The following is a 25,427-nucleotide window of genomic DNA, read 5'->3' as shown; positions in this document are numbered from 1 at the left end:
AGGGGAAAGTTAACAAGATCCTACTGAGTCGTGGGAGTTAGATGGAAGTTGATGGCCTCCAGGCCCGACCTCCATTTGAAGGAGAGCGAAGCTTTGCCCCTCTCCAAGATGACTATGGGGCATGGAGTGATGAGCACTTGAAGGTTGCTACCTTCCTCCCACTAGACCAGTACTTCATAGATTTCCTGAACTACGTTAGACTGGCTCCGTTCTAGCTCCCGCCATATTCATATCAACTCTTGGTGGGGTTAAAATATTTATTTCCGAGGCATGAGTGGGAGGTCACCACTCCGGTAGAAATTATGTATTTCTTCTGCTTCAAGGCCAGTCCCGACCAGAAGGGGGGAGGTGACAATTTCTTCTACCTCACTCATTTTCCCAACTCAGCCTCTATCATTTTCCACCCTAGACACCCAAATGACTATAAGACTTGTTTTTTTTTTATGTCAAATGGGTTCAAGAACTGCGATCACCGATACTTCAACTGCCCTCGTAAGTCCTCTATCTTTATGAATTGAGCATGTGAACTTTCTTATCGCTTTCACACTTTTGTTTGTTTATTTAAGTATTCTAATTGAGTTCATTCTTTGTGCAGATATATTCGTGAGGACAAAGCGGTCTGAGACCCTCGGTGGTCAACATGAAACTTTGTCTAGTCTTCCTCCGAAGGAGAAAGACTTCCATCTGGTTATGAACGATGCCACCATGGTGGCTTGCGACCTAATCAGTAAGGGCTAGATGCTGGCTCTCATGACCCGAGCTCCTCTTCCTGTTATTTTTGACCTCCCCCCTCCTCAAGAGGCCTTGCAAGCTAATGAAGACGCCGAGGAGGAAGAAGACGTGGCACCGCTGGTGTGAAAAGGCAAGCTCCTAAAGACAATCAGGGGCTTGATTCCAAGCGAGCTGCGTCTGGGGTAGCAGCCGGCCCCTCCGGCCAAGGTAACCCATATAGAGAGTTAGATTGGGCTGCTGCCAATTTTAGGCTAATTTGCTTCAACCCTAACCAACTTGTTAGTCGTCATCCTACTGATCCAGACGACCTAAACACAGCCCTCTTTCAGTGTGTGGACCATTTGGTGGTACACTATGACCACATCTACCCCAAAGGTACCATTGTGGTTAACAACACTATCAATTTTAGGTCCGCCATTTTTGAAGAGTATGGGAAAAACCATAGGACTTGGCCTTCCTTGCGTCAAGTTGCATATGCCCCTGGTTTTAGGCAGTACGTAGATGAGTCCAGCCCCGAAGAAGGACTTGAAGCCTCTATGAACCAGGAGGTCGTAAATTTATATTCTCCCCCACCTCCGTTAATCCAAGAGTTAGAGGTTGTGCCTAGTCCAGGCCATAACCCCGATCTAATCGTAATAGATTCCTCCCCTAGCTCGGATGGTAGGGTTCTTGCTCTTTTTCTCATCTTTTCATTGCTTTGAATAATTATCTCTTAAATCTGAACCTTCTGCTCATTCTTTTTCAAGCAAAGAGATGCAGTTGCCAGATGCCCCGGGTTTGAGGGGTGCTTTTAAGGCTAGTGGGACCGGAGCTGGTCCCTCGGTGAAGAGGGCCAGACTATCAAAGAAACAAACTCCCAAGACTGTGGCTTCCACTGAGTCTCTAGTTAAAGACAAAGGTGCCAGCTCCACCTAGGAGCAGCCACAAAAGAAACTCCCCCAGCTCCGGTAACAACAATCACGGTTCACCAAACTTCGCCTCCTCTTCCTCAGCATGTACCTCCCCTAATTCCTCAAGTGATCCAAGGCAAGGATCCCACAGTCTAGATCCCAGTAAAGCTGCTCGACCTGGCCAAGACCCCCGAGGTATTTCGGGCTACTGTGTACGAGAAGGTGGACCATATGGTTAGCCATGCCGACAGAGCCAACACCAAAGACTTGAGGGCTATAGAGGAGCGTACTCCTGAGGACGTCCTCGAATCTGCTACGGGGATGAACCTCACCGTGATCCCTTCTCACTCTTCTACCTTTTCTTTTTCCTTTTTTCCTTAGTTTTTTTTAAATTATTCTTGACTTGCCTCATTCTTTTGCAGTCTTTCCTGGCTTAATTCTGAGGAATTTCTTGGGTTAAAGCTAGGGATGAGGAGCTCTGAGCTGCCGTGTGGGCCTCTCATGAGGACGAACAGATTGGCAAAAAGCCCTTGTTTCCTCCTAGGAGAGCGAGCAATCTGCAAAGGCCGCCCTGACCGCCTCCCAGGTAGGCGAGTGAATTTCCAAGGATCATGCCGTGGAGGTGAGCCGTCATGTGGACGAGCTACATGCCAAAAATGAAGGACTCAAAAAATTTTGACAAGGTCGAGGCCAAGGCCAAAGAGGAAGTTGCAGAGGCCAAGGTCAAATGGAGGAGATGCTTTACTGTTTCTGGGCTTTCAACCAGGATGGAAACTTCTCCTTTATGCAACCAGTGTTATGGGAACCATATCTTGCCAGGTTCAAGATTCGGTTCTCCCAAGAACCCTCGGAGATCGCCGGAGCTTCTGAAGCTGTTGAGGGAGATGACGAGGAGGTGACCTCTCTTGAGCTAGTCAACAGATCGTAGTGATTTATCATTTTTTTTATCTATGTGCTTCTGTAATTATGTCCCTTGGGGCCAAAACAATTGCCTTCGGGCTTAGGTCGAGGTTTTTTCTCCTCGAGATGACAATGTATTTTTTAATATATATCTAACTTATGATCTATATATGTTCCCCTCAGTCTATTGTTTTCTCATGCTTATGAATCATTAGATTCTTGTACATTCAAAATCTTAGTGGTTGACTTTAGATCGGGATAGATTTGATCGATATCTTAGTTGTATCCAAGATTTTGCTCACTTAATTGCGTCATACCTGTTAAGAATCAGGTCATGGACCAAGTTGTATCCATGGGTTTTAATAGGCTTAATAGCTTTATACCTATTAGGAATCAGGCCTCGGACCTGATCATATCTAGGGGTTTTAGTAGGCTTAATAGCTTTTTACCTGTTACGAATCAAGCCTCGGACCTGGTTATATCCAGGGGTTTTATTTTTAGAGATTTCTCAAATTTAGTTCGTGTTTGGAATTTTGAAAATTCGAGCTTGAAAAAGCCGTTGAATAATCAAAATTTTCAAACTATAAGTCTTAATCTTTATCTGAATAAGGTGAACTCTCTTAAAAGCTCTCTTCTATTATGTGCCCCCCCCCCCCCCCCCAAGCAACCAATACATATAAATGTTCTTGATTGCTTTTACAAAGTGTGCTCGTGATAACAAAATGATAAAATGGATTACTTAATAATCCAACTGTTATTAAACTGAAATGGCTTTTATAAATAAGCCTTGCATAAATAGTAATTCTAAAAACATTAAAGACAACAAAATTATTGATAATTCTATTTTAAGTGTAGGGCATTCCAAGTTCGTGGGACTATTTCTCCACTTAGTCGGGCTAGCTTGAAAGTTCCTTCATGCAGGATCTCCATGATCTGATATGGTCATTCCCAGTTTGGCCCTAACACACCGTCCTTGGGATCTTTACTTGCTAAAAATACCTTTTCGAAAAACTAGATCGCCTAATTTGAGTCTGCATCCCTTAACATTCAAATAGAAATAACGAGTGATCTTCTGTTGATAATGGGCGAGTTGTAATTGTGATGCCTCTCATTTTTCTTCGATTAAATCGAGGGATGCACTAAGTAGCTCGTGGTTATGATCTTGATCAAAGGTCTTTTGTCTATAGGTCGCCACCATCGCCTCAATTGGGAGCACAACCTCGCTTCCAAAGTTCAGGGAAAAAGGGGTATGTCCCATGGAGATTCAATGTGAGGTTTGGTAGGCCCAGAGTACTTGTGGGAGCTACTCGGGCCATAATCCCTTGGCTTCATCTAATCATGTAACGCCCTACTACCTTAGAGTTGTTACCAAGTGAGTTTAAAAATGTGCAATCACTCGCTAATCGAGGTTCTCAAAGCAAAAGTGTAATTAAGTCATAAACAAAGTAGAATTTTTGGAAATAACTCTATTTCATTGAAAATCATAGAAGTTTAACACCTGGGATCCCAAAATACAATTTAGAAATATTTACAACATATAAATACAACCAAGTCAGCTAAACGACAAAATCTAGGTTTTTTTTACAATCATCTCCCAAAATCCACTGGCTGTGGCAGCCAGGCTGGCCAAACATGTACATGTCACCTCATGCTTGCTACACTCATGGCTGGTTGGCTCTCTCCTTGCCGTTACCTACACCACAGAGCACCCGTGAGCAGAAGCCTAGCAAGAAAACCCACTAACAGATAACATATGCAAAACATACATCAGGTATATAAACAGGCCATTAATAGGCTAAGCACATACGACCAAGCCGTCCCAGGCGCTTTACCAGGCCCTGGGTTTGCGGTCTACACCGTGAGGATATCCCAGGTATCCTTTTGGGTCCCGCCCTGGCAGCTCGCACCCCACGTGCTCAACATTGCTCTCGGCCCCTTACCGTACTCGACCTTGCACTCAACGTGCCCAACGCCATTCCCGGCCCCTGCCGACCTCGGCCTACACCGTTCTCGGCTCTTGCCGATCATTTACACAATAACATTCACAACATAATAAAAAAATACTGAACACTAACAAATTCAATCCAAGGGCTACGCCCTGCAATTCAAACATATTGGGCCTTAGCCCTGCATACAAGCTCTATGGGAACATGGGTTCTCTTACCTGCGTCCCGAGCTCTCCGAGCACCGAAATCCCGAGCATAGTCCTCTAACTTGAGCCTCGCCGAATCCCTAGTCACAACACATTAACAATATCCATCCATCAAGTTCTAATCCATTAAATAACTTTGAGTCATAACACTAACCTCCGGGACCTTGAAATCTATCAATCCGGGTGATAAGATCCATCCCGAGCCTTAACCACTGAGTTCCCAAGCCTAAACACTCTTAAAAAACTCAAACTGGCACTAAGAGCCGCGACCCTACCCACAAGCGCCGCGGCTAGCCTCAAAATAGAGGCTAGCACTACCCTGCAACACACACGGGCCGCGGCGTGCATCACCAAGCGCCGTGACACGTCTCAAGCTTCTCGGCCTCCCATGGTTGCGCGCGCACACGGGCCGCGGCATGCACCTCCTAGGGCCACGACCCTCACCTCCAAACCCAGAATTCCTCATCTTTTCCTGCGTTTTCTTCAGACCAATTCATCCAATAATCAAGCTAACAGTTCCAGATACTCAACACAAATATTCTAGCCCAGTTTCAACATCAAAACCCATCAAAACTTGCTCTAAAACTCTACTAAAACACCCAATAACAGATCAAATTCTACTCACATGCATAACTTAAGAACACAGCTGAAATTCAAGCATAATTCCCATAGTTAGAGCTTACCTTTGCTGAGTTATGCTTCTGAACTGGTTCCCTAAATGCCCAGCTTTAGCTCCTTAACTCTAACAGCCCAAAGTCCTCAATTCTTGACTAGTTCCACCAAAGCTTCTTGACTGATTTTTTTTTCACTAACTTGCCTCCTTGAGTTGCCTTAGAGAAGAAAAGGTGAGAGAGGGTATAGAATTAACTCCAGCTGAGAATGAGAGAGAGGAATGTCGGTTTCTACAAGTCTCCAAATAATTCTTTCTTTTTGTTTTATTTAACTTAATCTATATGGATACCTCAAGGCTCAGGGTACCAAAACGTCCCCGAGGGCAAAATGGTAAATTTCCCCAACTTTCCCTCCTAGACATTCTAACCTCGAATATATCTCCGAATATTTATTTCCATAACCCAATAACCCTATAATATATCTAATACGCAAAGTACCCCTCGACTAGCCCTGAGTCGGATTCTCAAACCCGTTGTGACTTTCTGGCTAACCGCTCCCCAGGACTGTCTCGGTTCGTACTACACAGAAATATATATCTCATGCATATCATATTTAATTCAGATAAACATGCATATTTATCACCTATTCACATAAATTCACATATTAACATATTATTTCATTTATTGCCCTTCAGGCACACTAATCAAGGCCCTAAGCCCTATTAGCGAATTCGGGTCGTTACAACTATCCCCTCCTTACAGAAATTTCGTCCTCGAAATTACCTGAATAACTCGAGATAGCACTCCCTCATCTCTGACTCAAGTTCCCATGTCGCCTCCTCAACCTTGCTGTTCCTCCACAACACTTTCACCAAGGTGATGGTCTTGCTCCGCAAGACTTTATCTTTCCGGTCAAGAACCTGAACCAGTTTCTCCTCATAGGAAAAATCCTGATCAAGCTCCAGATTCTCATAGCTTAGAACGTGCGTCAAATCTGACACATATTTCCGGAGCATGGATACATGGAAAACATTATGAACCCCTGATAAAGCTGGAGGCATCGCTAGCCTATAAGCTACCTCTCCAACCCGTTCCAGAACCTCAAAGGTGCCGACAAACCTAGGGCTCAACTTGCCCCGAACACCGAACTGTTTCACTCCCCTCAAAGGTGAAACCCTAAGAAACACATGATCACCAACCTGAAATTCCACACCCCTGTGTTTCAGGTATGAATAGCTCTTTTGACGACTCTGGGAGGCGAGCATTCGTGCTCTAATCTTCTCAATTGCCTCATTGGTCTGCTGAACCATCTCTGGACCCAGATATCTCCTCTCACCTGCCTCATCCCAATGAATAGGCGACCTACACTTTCTTCCATATAGAATTTCATGCGGAGCCACTCCGATGGTCGTCTGATAGCTGTTGTTATATGAGAACTCAATCAAAGGGAGATACTTACTCCATGATCCCCCAAAATCTAGCACACAGGCTCGCAACATGTCTTCCAATATCTGAATCCTCCTTTCAGACTGTCCATCTGTCTGAGGATGATAAGCGGTACTAAACCATAACTGTGTGCCCATGGCCTTCTGCAGACTTTCCCAAAACTTGGAGGTGAAGGTGGGGTCTTTGTCGGATACTATTGACCTCGGAGCCCCATGAAGTCGAAAAATCTCCTTCACATACAACTCAGCATACTGCTCTATAGTATAAGTTTTCCTAACAGGTAAAAAGTGGGCGGACTTGGTATACCTATCCACAATCACCCACACTGCGTCATGCTGTCCTACAGCCCTCGGCAAACCAACCACAAAGTCCATGGTGATATCCTCCCACTTCCATTCTGGGATTCCCAGGGGCTGCAGCAACCCTGCTGGTCTCTGATGCTCAGCCTTGACCCGCTGACACGTTAAGCACTTGGCCACATAATCCACCACATCCCTCTTCATACCTGACCACCAATACAAAGCTCTCAAATCCTGGTACATCTTCATCGTACCCGGGTGCAAAGAATAGGGAGTGGTATGCGATGCATCTAAGATCTCTCGCCGGATGTTAGAATCCATCGAAATGCAGATCCGACCCTTATACTTCAGTAATCCCATCTCTAATACAGAAAAGTCCTTAGTCACTCCGTCTAAGACATTCTCTCTGTGACCTTTCAATTGAGGATCTTTCCTCTACGCCTCCTTGATCCTCTCTAGGAGTGTAGACTGAAGAGTGATGTTGGCCAATTGACCAACTACCAACTCTATACCCACTCTAGTCATCTCCTCAGCTAGCTTATCAGATATCTACCTCGAACTAAACAATTGTCCTGGGCCTTTCCGACTCAACGCATCAACCACCACATTAGCCTTCCCAAGATGGTATAGGATATCGCAGTCATAATCCTTAACCAACTCTAGCCACCGCCTCTGGCGCATATTCAGGTCATTCTGAGTAAAGAAATACTTTAGGCTCTTATGGTCGGTGTATATCTTGCATTTCTCACCATAAAGATAATGCCTCCAAATCTTAAGTGCAAACACCACCGCTGCCAACTCCAGATCATGCGTGGGATACCTCTGCTCATATTTCTTTAACTTTCTCGATGCATAGGCTATCACCTTACCAACTTGCATCAGCACACACCCTAAACCCTGTCTGGATGCATCACAATAAACCACAAACTTTTCATTGTCTGTCGGCAAACTCAGCACCGACGCGGTGATCAATCGCCGCTTCAACTCCTTGAAACTGTTCTCACATCTATCCGTCCAAACATACCTTGTCTTCTTCTTTGTCAGTTCTGTCAATAGCGTAACTATTCTGGAGAACCCCTCCACGAACCGCCGATAGTACCCTGCTAAGCCCAAGAAACTTCGCACCTCAGGAACATTGCTCGGTCTAGGCCAATCTCTAACTGCCTCAATCTTACTTGGGTCAACCAGAATCCCCTCCTTAGTAACAATGTGGCCCAGAAATGTAACTTGTGGTAACCAGAATCACACTTACTAAACTTAGCATATAACTTATGCTCTCTCAACCCCTGTAGAACCAACTGCAGATGCTGCTCATGTTCTGCCTCTGACTGAGAATATACCAAGATGTCGTCGATGAACACAATTACAAACTTATCCAGATAATCCTTGAAAACCCTATTCATCATGTCCATGAAGGCTGCTGGGGCATTGGTTAATCCAAAGGACATAACCAGGAATTCATAATGTCCATACCTCATTTGGAAAGCGGTCTTCGGTATGTTCTCCACCTTAATCCTTAACTGATGGTAACCTGATCGGAGGTCTATCTTGGAAAACATTGTTCTTCCCTGTAGCTGATCAAACAAATCATCGATCCTAGGCAGTGGATACTTATTCTTAATGGTTAACTTGTTTAGTTCCTTGTAATCAATACACATCATAAGGGATCCACCCTTCTTCTTAACAAAAAGTACTGAAGCACCCCATGGCGAGAAACTCGGTCTAATGAACCCCAAATCAAGTAACTCCTGCAACTGAATCTTCAACTCCTTCAACTCCGCTGGAGCCATTCTGTAAGATGTCCTAGATACTGGCTCCGCTCCTGGTACCAACTCTATAACAAAGTCAATCTCTCGTTGCGGCGGCAACCCCAGCAACTCTGCCGGAAACAAATCCAGAAACTCACACACCAGTCTAGTCTCACCCAGTCCCACCGACACCACCCTAGAGGTATCCAGAATGCTCGCTAGAAATCCCATAAAACCTTCCTGCATCAGGTCTCTAGCCTTCAATGCTGAAATCATTGGTACTCGCGGTCCACTAACTGTCCCCACAAATACAAAGGGTACCTCCCTGACGGGTTCGAAAGACACCATTCTGCGCTTGCATTCAATCGTTGCCCCATACTTCGATAACCAATCCATCCCTAGAATCATATCAAAGTCATCCATCTCTAACTCAATCAAATCAACAAACAATTCCCTACCATCTATCTCTACTGGCAATGCTCTAATCCATTTCCTAGAGACTACCAGTTCTCTCGTTGGCAACAAGGTCTGAAACCCCCTAGCATACACACCACTAGGTCTACAAAGCTGATCTATCACTCTAGCAGATAAAAATGAATGGGTAGCCCCTGAATCAAACAATGCAGTATACAAAGAACCAGCACTAGAGATCTGACCTGTCACAACTGAGGGACTAGCCTCCGCCTCAGTCCTTGTCAAAGTAAATACCCTGGCAGGAGCAAGACTGTCACTCTGCTTCTGCTCCTCTTTCTTAACTTGAGGGAAATCCCTCTTCAGATGACTAGCACTCCCACAAACAAAGCAGGTCCTGATCCTGCACTCACTCTGGTGTCGTTGCCTGCACTGCGGACACAGCGGAAAACTCCTCCAGTGGGGGCACCCCGTGCCCTCCTATCTGAACTGGGAGGAACAAAGAAATCTGGGGTCTTCCTCTTCTGCTCACTAAAGACACCACCACGACTGGTCCCAACAATAAGAGGCACTATCCTCTTGGCATCGCGCCTAACAACGCTCTCTCTCCATATCTGATCTTCGGCCCTCTCAGCTGTAAGGGCCTTGTCCACTACCTGGGCATAAGTAGTAGTCTCTGGATCCAAACTAATATTCACATCGCGACCAATCATAACGTTCAACCCCCACACAATCCTATCCCTTCTTGCCACATCCGTCGACACTAGGTCTGGCACAAACTTTGCCAATCTGTCAAACTTTATAGCATACTCTGTCACTATCGATCGGTTCTGAGTCAGGTTGATAAACATGTTCCTAGCACAAGCTACCCTCTCATTTCCTTGAACCCTCGTAAAATTCAGAATTGAAGAGATCATATTCATCCACTGCTCTGCCCGCAGTGGGTCTGGTCTACCCTCGAAGGTGGGAGGATGCTGCTTCCTGAACCTCTCATGCAAAGATTCCCACTTATTCTCCATAGCAGACTGAACTGGCACTTGTGCTGCAACCTGCTGCACTGGCAGCCCAGTAACTTGAGGTGAGTCCTGCTGCCTCAACTGTCGAAGCTCCTCCTCTATTTGCTGCAATCTTGCTTCCATCTTGGCAAACATCTCTTGCCAATTCTGTGGGACAGGTGGAGGGTCCTGACCCTGGTTGTCATCCTCGGCCCTACAGCCGCGGAGTCTATCTAATTGTCGAGGCATCTCAGCAAATCTGCCTGCAACCAATGATGCCTCTCATCAGGCATGATAACAACATCCCAAAACCACCTTCCAAACACATTAGCCATCCACAAGCAGTAACTCATATAGCATACAGATAGCATATAACACACAACGGGCCATGCCCTGGCATCATGCAAATGTTAACTCATTCATTATGCTCTATATAAAATAAGCAGGCAAACAGGGCATTCAAGCACATATTTAAGCATATTAGTCAATCATACCAACCAACCGTGAGTCGAGCTTGTCACTGACAACAGGCGTACATGTGCGGTCAATCTCCAGAACCAATAACCTAGGCTCGCTCTGATACTAAGTTGTAACGCCCTACTACCTTAGAGTCGTTACCAAGTGAGTTTAAAAATGTGCAATCACTCGCTAATCGAGGTTTTCAAAGCAAAAGTGTAATTAGGTCATAAACAAAGTAGAATTTTTGGAAATAACTTTATTTCATTGAAAATCATAGAAGTTTAACACCTGGGATCCCAAAATACAGTTTAGAAATATTTACAACATATAAATATAACCAAGTCAGCTAAACGACAAAATCTAGGTTTTTTTACAATCATCTCCCAAAATCCACTAGCTGTGGCAGCCAGGCTGGCCAAACATGTACACGCCGCCTCATGCTTGCTACACTCATGGCTGGTTAGCTCTCTCCTTGCCCTTACCTGCACCACAGAGCACCCGTGAGCCGAAGCCCAGCAAGAAAACCCACTAACAGATAACATATGCAAAACATACACCAAGCATATAAGCAGGCCATCAATAGGCTAAGCACATACAGCCAAGCCGTCCTAGGCATATAAGAAAGTTACATGCAAAACATACACCAAGCATATAAGCACATACGGCCAATTCAAACATTTTGGGGCTCAGCCCTGCATACAAGCTCTATGGGAACATGGGTTCTCTTACCAGCGTCCCGAGCTCTCCGAGCACCAAAATCTCGAGCACAGTCCTCTAACTTGAGCCTCGCTGAATCCCTAGTCACAACACATTAACAATATCCATCCATCAAGTTCTAATCCATTAAATAACTTTGAGCCATAACTCTAACCTCCGGGACCTTGAATTCTATCAATCCGGGTGATAAGATCCATCCAGAGCCTTAACCACTGAGTTCCCAAGCCTAAACACTCTTAAAAAACTCAAACTAGCACTAAGAGTCGTGGCCCTACCCACAAGCGCCGCGGCTAGCCTCAAAACAGAGGCTAGCACTACCCTGCAACACACATGAGCCGCGACATGCGTCACCAAGCGCCACGGCGCGCCTCAAGCTTCTCGGCCTCCCATGGCCGCGAGCGCACACGGGCCACGGCATGCCCCTCCTAGGGCCACGGCCCTGACCTCCAAACCCAGAATTCCTCATCTTTTCCAGTGTTTTCTTCAGACCAATTCATCCTATAATCAAGCTAACAGTTCCAGATAATCAACACAAATATTCTAGCCCAGTTTCAACATCAAAACCCATCAAAACCTGCTCCCAAACTCAACTAAAACACCCAAGAACAGATCAAATTCTACTCACATACATAACATAAGAACACAACTGAAATTCAAGCATAATTCCCTAGTTAGAGCTTACCTTTGCTGAGTTATGCTTCTGAACTGGTTCCCCAAATGCCCAGCTTTAGCTCCTTAACTCTAACAACCCAAAGTCCTGAATTCTTGTCTAGTTTCACCAAAGCTTCTTGACTGTTTTTTTTTCACTAACTTGCCTCCTTGAGTTACCTTAGAGAAGAAAAGGTGAGAGAGGGTATAGAATTAACTCCAGCTGAGAATGAGAGAGAGGAATTTCAGTTTCTACAAGTCTCCAAATAATTCTTTCTTTTTGTTTTATTTAACTTAATCTATGTGGTTACCTTAAGGCTCGGGGTACCAAAACGTCCCTGAGGGCAAAATGGTAAATTTCCCTAACTTTCCCTCCTAGACATTCTAACCTCGAATATATCTCCGAATATTTATTTCCATAACCCGATAACCCTATAATATATCTAATACCCAAAGTACCCCTCGACTAGCCCTGAGTCGGATTCTCAACCCCGTTGTGACTTTCTGGCTAACTGCTCCCCAGGACTATCTTGGTTCGTGCTACACAGAAATATATATCACATGCATATCATATTTTATTCAGCTAAACATGCATCTTTATCACATATTCAAATAAATTCACATATTATTTCATTTATTGCCCTCCAGGCACGCTAATCAAGGCCCTAAGCCCTATTAGCAAATTTGGGTCGTTACAAATCGTTTCTTCAAGCTCGCCTTTAGGGTTTTGTTGTAATGACCCACTAATCTAGACTATTTGGACCATTAACGAAACTATACATAGAGCTTACATTTTTGCGAAAATACCATACTTTATTGGAAACTTGTAGAAATAGAGTTACTTTCATAAAATAAGTAGGATATGGGTACCCATTGTCTTTAAAACAAAAATAACTTAAAGGAAAAAGAGTTACACAGAAAATGCGGAAAATACATCTAAAACCATAAAAAAGTAAAATGAGACTACATCCTCGAATCGAATAACGCTCGGCCCATTGACTCCATTCACCATCGATACACATCCTCTAAGCGTCACGAATCTTTCCGCCTCTAAAGCTTATTTCCTGCACATAAACAGAAAGGAATGAGCCTAATGCCCAGCAAGGAAAAATCTAACACATAGTCATACACATCAATTTCATAATAACGTAAAGACATATCATAACACATAATACACTTATTATAATGGCCATTATTACTTGGGGTCCCATAGACTAAACAAGTCATATGCCCATGAGATTAGTGGGGTCCTACTAGCTAAGTAGGTCATATGCCCATAATCTTTTTGGGGTCTTGTTAGTCATATGGGTCATATGCCCAAGCCTACAAACATACACATTTCATAACATATTTATAACATATTTCATAACATATCACATAAGATAACACAAGCATAAAACATATAGATTCTATCCTATTTTCCTTACCAAAGTTACCGGGATATAATGGACTGAGTTGGGACTTTTGGAACACTCCTATAACCATATGAGAAAGAGTGAGTCTTAAGAAGAAGAAGAAATGAAAATGAATAGGAAGACAAAACCATTGAGAATTATGCTTACCACAACTTATGTGCTTAAGAACTTGGATTCCCTAACCAAGATAAGAATGAGGTTAGGAAACTGAGTAGAAGACTAAGAGAAGGGAAACATAACATAAATCAAATGAACTAGAGTTTCGGGTTTACCTCAAAGACTTGCAAGATCAATCTAACCACAACCGAAATACTAACGAACCTCACTTCCCAAAGTGTTTGATAAGCTTATTATGTTTAAGCTTATGATTTTCCCAAACCAGGTGTTTACACTCTCACACTCACTTAGCACTAGCAGCTTCTGAACTTAGAGTAAAAGGTGAAGAAATGGCTGGGTACTAGGTCCTATTTATAGAGTTTGGGAATGAAAGTATCTTGATTTTACTTGAATAAAAATAATGGCTTTTTAGGTGAAAATCATTTGAGTAATCATTCAGCAGAGGCTGAAGACTCGTTCAAGAGATGCTGGACTTATGGAGGAGTTTGAATGGCTGAAAGGAAAAGAATTCAAAAACAATTGAACATATGCTGAAGGAGGCGATATATCGCCCCTGTAGGCGATATATCGCCTGGGCCAGTATGCCCGAGGCGACCGTGCATCGTCTCGTGTTTTCCGTATCTACGTGCTGCGATATATCGCCCCCTATAGCTGCGATATATCGGCATACGCTGAATAATTAAACACAAAATTACACATTTTTAGCTAAGTTTGAATGGGGTAAACAGCCTTGACTAAGCCCTCAATGTATTCAAAGCTGCTGATTGACCTTAGGGGATTCAAACTTTACTCCTTATTAAATTAAATCCTCAAATATACTTAATCCTTAATCACCATTCATAACATGTGCTTAAAATCCTATTGGTTGATATCTAAACCTTATAGTATAATAAATATAATCCTTAATATCAGTCACATTAATCAAACCTTAGGCTAACTTAATATTCTTAAACTATAGATTAAACTTAGAAAATCTATAAGTACTACTATGAGTGTCCAAATAATTCCCGGTCTGAACCAAAAATCCACAGTTACAAAGATAATGCTATAAATACTATCATACTACTATCTATCTTAGCTAAGTAAAGTTCTTGGACTCTACATTTGTTCACGACCTCAACTTTCCCATTAACCTGTGGGTACGCTACCGACGAGAAACTCTTAGGTTATGCCATATTTTTCACAAAAGTCTGTGAAGAAATCGCTATCGAATTGAGTTCCCTTTTCTGACACGATCTTTTTCGAGAGTCCAAATTGACATATGATATTCTTCACAACAAAGTCCAGGACTCTCTTCGAGGTGATGGTTGCCAAAGGTTTAGCCTATACCCACTTCGTGAAATAATCGATGGCGACAACCGCATAACCAACTCCTCCTTTTCCTATCGGCAAATAACAAATCAAGTCAATTCCCCATGCTGCAAATGACCAAGGGGATCAGATCATGGTTAGTTCAACAGGGAGCAGCTCGAGTAACTATGGCAAAGCATTTGCATTTGTCACACTTTTGCACATACGAGATCGATTCCTTCTTTAGTGTGGGCAAAAAATAGCCCTGTCTTAGTACCTTTAGAGCTAGGTTTCCCCCCCCCCCCAACATGGTCTCTATAGAAGCCTCCGTGTATTTCTTGCAAAATAGTATGTGCTTCCTCAGGCAGAACACATCGCAGGAGGGGTAGTGAATGCCCTCATCAATATAGGATCCCCTCAAGCATAACATACCGCATAGCTTGATACAACAACTTTCTCACGTCCTTTCTATCGTCAGTTAACTTTACAGTTGTGAGGTATTCCAATATGGGGGTCATCCAGGTCAGTTTTATGTCAATCATTCTGACCTCAACTATCTCTGCTATTATACTCGAGCTTACCAAGAACACCACTGGAACTACATTCAATGTATCTACCTCTTTGGTGGTAGCAAGTTGAGCTAGAGCATCAGCGTTCGAATTCTGCTCGCGGGGGACTTGCTCAACGGAGCTAAACAGGAACTCGGACACTTCGCCCTTAACCTTAGCTAAGTAGGCCGCCATCTTGATACCACTAGCTTTATATTCCCTTAATATCTGATTTACTACGACCTGAGAATCACTATAACATTGGATTGCTTTTGCCTTTAGCTCTTTCGCCACCCTTAGCCCTGCCAATAAGGCCTCATATTTGGCTTCGTTGTTGGACGCTTCAAATTCGAACCTGAGAGCTGTATGGAATCGATGCCCCTCAGGTGAGATTAAGATTATCCTAGCTCCCTACCCATTTTCATTAAACGATCCATCAATGAAGATTTTCCATAATTCCTGCACTGACCCCCTTATCAGCTCGTCCTGAAAACCTATACACTCAGCCACAAAATCAGCAAGGGCTTGGCTCTTAATTGCTATCTATGGCATATATAATATTTTATATTGGCTCAGTTTGATGGCCCATTTTAATAGACGTTCTGACATTTCAGGTTTTTGCAAAACCTACCTTAAAGGTTGGTCGGTTAAGACGTGAATAGAATGAGACTAGAAGTATGGCCTGAGCTTCCTCGAAGCCAAAATGAGATAGAATGCAAGCTTTTCTATCAATGGGTACCATGATTCAGCTTCGAGAAGTCTCTTACTTACATAATATACGAGTTTCTACACCCAATTTTCTTCTCGAACTAACACAACACTAACTGCATTTTCTATCATGGCCAGATATAGAAGGAGACACTCTCTGGGCGTCGGTTTTGATAGTATGGGGGGTTCAGCTAGATGCGTTTTTAGGTGGCAAAATGCCTGCTCACATTATACAGTCCATTCAAACTTCTTTTTTCCTCTGAGCAAATTGTAAAATTGTAGGCACTTGTCAGTGGATTTTGAAACGAAGCGATTTATGTTCGCCACCTTTCCAGTTAGGCATTGTACTTCCTTACGCGACATAGGCGAAGGCATCTCCAGCAATGACCTATTTTTTTCTGGATTCACTTCTATCCCCCTTATGTTGAATATAAACCCTAGAAACTTACCTAACGCAACTCCGAAAGTGCACTTCTGGGGATTCAACATCATGTCATATTTTATCAATATGCCGAAACATTCTTCCAGGTCGAATACATGGTTATTGGCAATCTTTGATTTATTGAGCATATCATCGACACACACCTATATGTTTCTCCAGATCTGGTTAGCGAAAATTTTGTTTACTAACCGTTGGTATGTAACATCGACATTTTGTAGTAGTATACGTTATGCTCAGTCATGAAGCTGGTATGCTCTTCGTCTAAAGGGTTCTTCATGATCTAGTTATGTCCAGAATACGCGTCCATGAAAGACATGAGCTCATGACTAGCTGTGACATCTACCAACTAATCAATTCTTGGTAGTGGGAAACAGTCCTTAGGACAAGCCTTGTTGAGATCAAAGAAATCAATACAAGTTCTCCACTTCCAATTTGGCTTCACGACCAGCACAGGGTTAGCAACCCAGATCAGGTATTTTTCTTCCCTGATAAATCCGCATTTAAGTAGGAGAGCTACTTCTTCTTCTAATGCTTCAGATCGTACTCTCCCCAAAAGCCTTCATTTCTGGGACTTTGCAGGCACATTTTTTTCCAAGTTCAAAGTATAGATTATTACACTCAGACTGATTCCCACCATATACTCATGTGACTAGGTGAAGACATCCAGATTCTTCCTCAAGAACTCGACCAGCTCCTTCTTCCTTTCGGCTTCAAGCTTTTTTCCAACTTTTACAACTCTTGAAGGTACTTCTGGGTCAATATTTATTTCCTCCAGGTCCTTTATTGCTTTGAGCTCAGACCTATCTTCACCTATTCACAGATCAATTTCCTCCCATTGGGCGACCTTGTCTTCCCCTTCTCGGGGTTCTTCTGTCCCATAGGCAACTTCCATTACCCAAGACTCCTCACCTCTTTCATCTATGACCATCGTCGACTGTCCGGGTTGTGATTTTCCCTTCATAGCAAAGTTGTAGCATTCTCTAGCAGTGAGTTGGTATCCTCTTATGGTGCATATCCCCAAGGATGAGGGGAACTTCAATGCCAGGTGTCGGATTGAGGTGATGGCCTCAAAAGGCATCAGCGCGGTTCATCCCAAAATCATGTTATACGTAGTTGGACAATCGATTACCACAAACTCAAGTATTTTAGAAGCAGTTTGTGCCTCTTCTCCTAGCGTAACCACTGGTTCGATCATCCTTATGGCTATTGTTCCTTCACCTAAAAATTCGTACAGAGTCATTGAGGTCACCTTAAAATCGGTTACGGACAATCCGATCTTTTCTAGGGTTGACCTGAAAAGCACATTCATTGAGCTTCCATTGTTTATCAGTATCCTTCGCACCCTTCGATTGGTGAGCTGCACGGTTACCAACAGCGGGTCATTATGTGGGAATTGGACATGGCTAGCGTCCTCTACTGTGAAAATGATTGGTTGTTTTTACAACTGCTGTTGTTTTGATAACTGCTGCCCCGGGACAAATTACACACTGTTATGAGTTTCAAGTCATTAATATACCTTTTTTGGACCCCACTGCTCGTGCCCGCCAAATAAGATCTTCTGGCAAAATGAGTTATATCTACTATTGAGGGAGGGTCGGCCTGATTCATATGAGTTCCAGGCTGACTTGTTAGGGCTTCTGGAGTTGGATGAGAATTCTGCCCAGTAGGTTGATTGGGGACAACCTGATTTCAGGCGTACTAGGCTAATGGTCCAACCCAAATGAGAGTCTCAATCTCATCCTTCAGCTGTCGTCAATCATAGGTGTTATGACCGATGTCATTGTGGAAACAACAAAACTTTGAGGGATCTCTCTTTGCCCTCTGATGCCTTAAAGGTTCTGGCTTCTTCCATGAGAGGCAATTAGAATTTTCCAAGAATATATGTTCCCGGGTGTCCGTTAGGTCAGTGGAGATGGCATAAATAGGCTTGAATTTCTCCACAGACTTATTCTTCTTCATGCCATTCTGGTCGCCCTTACCATTCCCCTTCCTCTTATTGTTTCCCACTTGGTTATTCTAGGTAATAGGTGAGCCGTAGTTGCAACATCTGTCACCGTTCAAATGGGTTGGATAGGAACCTGGCTGATTCCTTCGACAGTAGATCGTGCCTCCTCCAGGTTTATCTACTCGTGTGCTCGGGCCAAGAACTCATCTACACTTTTAACTCCTTTTCGTTTGAGTTCTTACCATAGGTCGCCTCCCACCAGGATTCCTTTCCTGTGGCCATGAGCTTGGAGCTATCATCAACATCCTTAGCTCATGTTGTAACATTGGCGAATCTACTCAGATATGCTTTCAGTGATTCACCAGGTTGTTGTTTTACATTGGCAAATGAATTGGCCTCTACACGAGTTGCCTATGAAGCTTGGAATGCTCTCTTAAACTCAGAAGTCAACTTCTTCCACGAGCTTATCGAATGCTTCTTGTACTATTTAAACCATTATCTTCCAAGTTCAACCACAATCGTGGGGAACAAGATACATCTTAGATCGAACCCGACATTGTGGGCCATCATCATTGCGTTGAAAATCCTGAGGTGGTCAAATGGATTTGTATTTCCATCAAATGTCGGCATGTTTGGCATCCTATAGCCAATAAGATATGTAGTTGCAGCAATGTTAGGAGTGAAAGGTTCAAGCTCCCCATCTGAGTCACAATCATCAATCCCCTTTCTAGATAAGAGCCTCTTCATCAGCTCCTCCATCAAGGCCAATCGCTCAAGGGTTAATTCCTTGGTCTCTAGATTAGCTGGGGGATGTTCAACAGCTCCCATCCTATTGTATGCATTTGATGGGTTATTTTCCCTCCAAGCTCGAGGTTTGTTAGGTGAGATATTCCCATTATCACGTATGATAGACAGACCTCACTTATGTCGAGTATAACTCATATCCTCATTACGAGCTGGATACCTTCTTTGTGAGTTCAAATGATTGCGCAAGTCGGGCTGTGGATCATACCAAGGACTTTGCACTAAGCTTAAGTGATTTCTTAGGTCACTCTCAAACCTGACTCCATGCTGGCTCCCCGTCCAGTAACTTCCGTTCGCAAAACTCACAACCTGCGGCTGAGATCGATGACGTGGATTCTCAGCACGTGCTCGTGGGGTGTAAGTATCTACTAATGGGGGAGTATTTCTCCTACTATTCCCACTAGCTGGAGCATCTCGTTGTGGGCGTGGTTGTGGAGGATGTCTGACTGGTGATGGAAGATGCCTTATTCACGAGGCTATCCTCGTTCCATCAGGACGAACTAAATTAGCCCGCCTTGGCTCTACCCTAATGTCCAGAGTTCTCTGTGCATGGGGTTCTGATCGAGACATAGGAGGATTCACTGAGCATTTTGCCTCTTAAAACTTGTCCCAGCCCGCCCTGGTGGGTTGTTATGGGCATTCCTGGGAATCTGAAGAAGGCATGGTGCTGGGGGTCACAGTTCTGACCAACCGACTGACATGCTAATGATGATTCCTGTGGTGACCAGTGGGCTGAGCACTTAGATGGTTTCACTATGAAGGTTCAAAGCTCGGAGTGGTAGTCCTAACAGACTTACTTGGTTTGGAGCGGTTATTCCTGTTGGACTTATGAGACCTACTTTGCCTCTTTTCGACATTAACGTCGGTTGTAAGAGGGGGTAACCAAGCCAGAACCTCCTTGATTTGTCTGTTTTCCCTTGCGAGATGGCTCCTTAATTGGGCATTCTCCATCTCGACGGCAATCTAATATCATGGATTAGGATTTGGTAGGAGTGACGTTAAACTCCCAGCGTCGTCCTGTGTAACGCCCTACTTCCTTAGAGCAGTTACTAAGTGAGTTAAAAATGTATCATTAGCTCGCTAATCGAGGTTCTAGGTTAAAAGTGTAGCTAAACTATAACAAAACTCGTTTAAAGACATTTAATATAAAAATGTGATCACTCATTGACAACGTAAAAAGTTATACATTTGGGATCCCAAAATATTGTTTAGAAAATACTTTACATCTCAAAATGCATTTAAGGTCAACTTAGGTGAAAAATCTACCAATACATTACATCTTCCCAAAATAACCCTAGTCGTGGCAGCCAGGTAGGCCAAACATGTACCTGTCACTCCACGCTCTCCGTACTCATGGGTTGTCGACCTTTCCTTTACCCTTACCTGCACCATAGAGCACCCGTGAGCCAAAGCCTAGCAGGAAAACTCAACAAAAAACATATATCATATGCATAGCAATCCACAGTATATAACAAAACAGCCAACATGCTAAACACATAGCGGCCAATGCCGTCCCAGGCGCTTTACCAGGCCCTAGGTTCGCAGTCTTCACCGAGAGGATCACTCCAGAATCTTAGGAGGGTCTCGCCCCAACGGCCTGCACTCAGCGTGCTCAATGTCATTCCTGGCCATTTGCCGTATTCGGCTTCCTGCCATTCTCGGCCTTCGTTGTTCCTAGCCTTCACCGTTCCCGGCCTTCTCCATTCACAAACAAATATGCATCACATAGCACAATATCAACATATATTTAAACATATGCTAAACATAAACAATATGGATACGCCCTATAATTCAATCATTAGAGCCATGCCCTGCAATACAAACATTAGGGCCATGCCCTGCTCTACGGGTACAACAATTATCATACCTGTGTCCCGAGCTATCTGAGAACCGCAACCACGAGCACACTCCTCTAACCTGAGCCTCGATGAAAACCTAGTCACAACCCATTGATAATAACCAATCATCAAGTTTTAAACCAATAAATCACTTTGAGAAATAATTCTAGTCTCCGGGGCCTTGGATTCCACCAAACCGGGTAGTAAAATCCTTCCGGAGCCTTAACACTTGAGTTCCCGAGCTGAAAACCTTCAAACCGCCTACATTTCACATTTGAGTAGCGACCCAGCCCCTTAAAGGTCGTGGCACGCTCAAGTTAGAGGCCAAAACGCCTCTCTGATGGGGGACATGAGCTGTGGCGCACTACACCTTGCGTCATGGCGGGCCTAGGTAGACAGAGGCTTTCCAGCCTCTTCGACACACATGGGCCGCGACGCCTGAAGAACAGAGTTGTAGCCCAAGCCCCCAAACCTTGAAAACCAACATTCTTCCTATGTTTTCCTCACACCTAAGTCCCAATTTCATATCCCAAACACCAATTAAACCCAAAATTAAGCTTAGATTCCTTATTCACATACCCTAGACAACACAACAAGTCCATAAACAACCCCATATACTCAGAACCCACTTTCATGCAAGCTTTAAAGTTCTAACAAAATTCAATAAAGTTTAACAAATTCAATGGCTGAAATTCCTTACCTTGCTGATATCTTTACCCTTGAGCTAATCCCAACCACATCCAGCTTCTAATTCCTCAAAGAACTAAGCCTAAAATCATCCAATTGATCCAAGCCTTCGAACACAAAGGAAGAGAAAGAGAGTACCGAAGGAGAGAAGGAGTTGAGAGTTGTTTCTTATCCTTTACTTAGTTCTAGTGGTTTCTCAAGCTATCTAAGTGTATATCCAGCCTTAGTCAAAAGTATAAAATTCCCCTTAAGTCTATCCAAATCCTCAAGTGCTACCAAGGGCAATATCTTCAATTGCCAAGTCCCGCTAATTCCTCGAGTGTTCCTATAAATCCCCGTTTAATCCCGACATGTCCAAATCATTGTTAAATGACTATACATTACTCGATAAATCCCGAACAGACATAACATTCTCCAAATACCCCTAGGCTCCTCCCGAGTCAGGTATCCGACCCCATTGTGACTTTCTAGCTAAAATGCTCCCTAGGACCGTCTCGGATCGTACATCACAAATATATTACCACTCACTCGTGGTATCAATCACAATATTCACAAATATTACATTTATGCCCTCAACGGGCTAAAATTATAGATATGCCCCTAATATCCAAATAGGGCCCACATGCATATTTAATTCAACTAAACATGCATTTATAATTACATAATCACCAAATTCATATATTAACATAATTAAATCAATCATTTCCATCTTGGCACGCTAATAAAGGCCCTATGCCTTATTAGCAAATTTGGGACGCTACATCTTGGCCCACCGGTTGCTTCCCAAGACATTGTTGAACATCTAGGTCCCTTTTAGTGGGAATAGCAGTATGATGGGCCTCCTACCCACCAGGTTGCTCCATCTCATTGTCATGCATCGATCGAGTGAGCACCATGATGAATGCCGACTGAAACTTGTGAAGTACTAATTTCCTCTCAATGAAAGCACCAAACTGTTGACGCAGTTTTTCGCCAACAGTAGATTAAGAAATCTAATAGGGATATTAGTGCTAAATTATAAACCATAATTAAATAATAAGAACCCTTTCGTACACACACAACTTTTACGTGGTTCAGTGGTTAGAATCCACCTAGTCCACGAGGCAGTATTATTGCTTTTTTCTCACAATTTCTGCAGAGTTTTAGTAATACAAAAAGGCGGTCCCCTTCCCTGTCCATTATCCTTGATATTTATAGGAGAATTTCTTGGACAGGTTTGGGTAACCGCGTGAATAAATAAACTATACATTTAATACTGATTATTCCCACTTATATTGGGATATGATTTAATAACATAATAGAATATACTCCTGCTATCTTGGATAATAAATTATAAATAGGCAATACAACTTGAGCATTAATGAGCGTATAAAGAGCCTCCGAGTCTCTTAGGATCCTTCAATATGCTTTCTGACCAAGTTGCCCCAAGCTAAATATCTTCATTGAGCTGGTGGTCAAAGACTGTCTGAACCTTAGTTCGTATTAACTTCAGAACGCCCAAAGGATGATCTGGCCATTATAGGTCTCGAACTGGATCGTTATTCTAGGGGGAAACCAGAAAATAACCCGAATGTCATTCTGCCAAATCCTAACTCGAGCTTCTCACATGATTGTTAACCAGAGATACTACTTGGATGCTTTTCCACATATGCATCTGCCAACTATACCCCAAGCTGAATGACTAGACTCGTCTAATTTTCAGGGTACAACACAATGATACTTATTTATCTATCAATAATTAGTGTTGGTCCTAGTCCAATGTAACAAAATACATACGATCATATATACTTAGCTAATGTCATGGACAAGACATTACACCTAGTGTATAAGTATATCATATCATAGATTAACAAAATAGTGAAAATCGTGTGCATTGTTTTAATCTTAGGACTAATTCTTTTAAACATATAATTGCATTTATAATCCACTTTGACCTAGTCACTATAAGTGTAACTTATTTATATGTTCGGATTTTATATATTTTTGTATTAAGCATAAAATCATGTTATAAGTACAAGTAAACAATACAATTGATAATCAAAAGCTTTACGTTAAAATGTGGTTTTATAAGGCCGTAAAACCCAACACCAGTTGCCTCAACTCCCTTATCTCTTCTTCATGCTTTCTCATGTTCTCTTACATTGAGCGAATTGGGCTTTCAGTCTTTGATAGTCGGTTTATGCATTGGCATTGCGCTCGTTTCCCCTATTAGTTGGCAAAGGGTTACCATTTTTTTTGCCTGCATGTTCGGCCTTGTAGCAGGTGACGCGTCAATGTTGTGGTTTACGCTTGCATTCCTTCGCATAGATCTCCTAAGAGGCATGATTCCAACTTACTCCTGAATCCAACAACATAACTTAGTACAACTCACGAGGCCAACAACCACAATATAATCATATTCACCAACATCTAAAACAACTATCTCCATTAATTCATAAAAATCAATATGTCTTAATACACTAACTATCATTAAAGTTTGAAACAAAACAACAAAAACATCTAAACTAAGTAAAATCGCATGTTGCACTGATTTCTAAAGTCACATTCTATGAATGGGGAAGAAATCCTTAAGTTTGTCCTTTAATTCTTTGATGATTACTTGATCGTACAGTTCTGTAGCCAACTCAAATCCTCGTTGTCTTGCATATGCCGTAAGGGTAAGATTGTACTTGGTTCCCTCTGGACTTCGTTCATGGACTTGTCTCCATACGAATTCAAGATGTTCATGCATCTTCCTTGAGGAAATCGTACTCTTGAGTATGTCATATTTATTTTTACAGCTTAGTAATCCTCTTTCCTAGATCACACCTTGAATGCGTTGGTTGACTGTCACGAAATGGTCAAATAACTCCTCGATACTCTATTCCACAAAATGACACATCCTTATCTTTCATATCTTTCTTATCTTCCTTGTTAGCTTCCTTGGTTGAGCCTTATCCAGACGGACCTTAGGAACTTTACACACACTAGCCATACTAGCTACTATATGCATACAGGTAAATTACTAAGCACATAAGACAAATAGTCACATAAAAGATACAAAACACAAAATTAGAACTTACAGTGCAATGAGTCGAGCTTGTCTTCAGTGGCGAGAATACATATCAGGATTGTCTACAAGAAACAAAACCTTTCTCTGATATCAAATTGTAACGCCCCAATTATTTAAAGCGTTACGTGCGTGCACTTTTATAAATTTATCTGTATAAGAAAACAAGTCTTAATTTAAATAGAATAAACTTACTAAAAATTTGGTAACTAATCCTCTTTAAAAACAAAAGAAACTCTAGAGTCTCATCTTTTAAAAGAAAAGAAAACAAAACAAATAGTTCACTCTTTGTACTAAAAACCTTACGAAACTAAACAGAACGTCTGATAACAGTAATAAAAGAAAACTGAAATAATAACATAATCTAAATAGGCCTGCCCCCTACGGTTGTTAAATCTTTATCATGTATGCCCTCCATCGAAGCTCTCCAACTCATTGTTGCACAACTAATTCTTTACCTTTACATACAACATAGAGTACCGGTGACCTAACGCTCAGTAAGAAAAGTTGTGTACGACACAACCCTCCAACGTAGACTAAGACAAATGTTGATGGTGAGAACTCGTCAAAGATATA

Source organism: Humulus lupulus, chromosome 1 (assembly GCF_963169125.1).
Source record: "Humulus lupulus chromosome 1, drHumLupu1.1, whole genome shotgun sequence".
NCBI classification, from domain to species: Eukaryota; Viridiplantae; Streptophyta; class Magnoliopsida; order Rosales; family Cannabaceae; genus Humulus; species Humulus lupulus.
Note: the sequence above shows the minus strand (reverse complement) of the source record.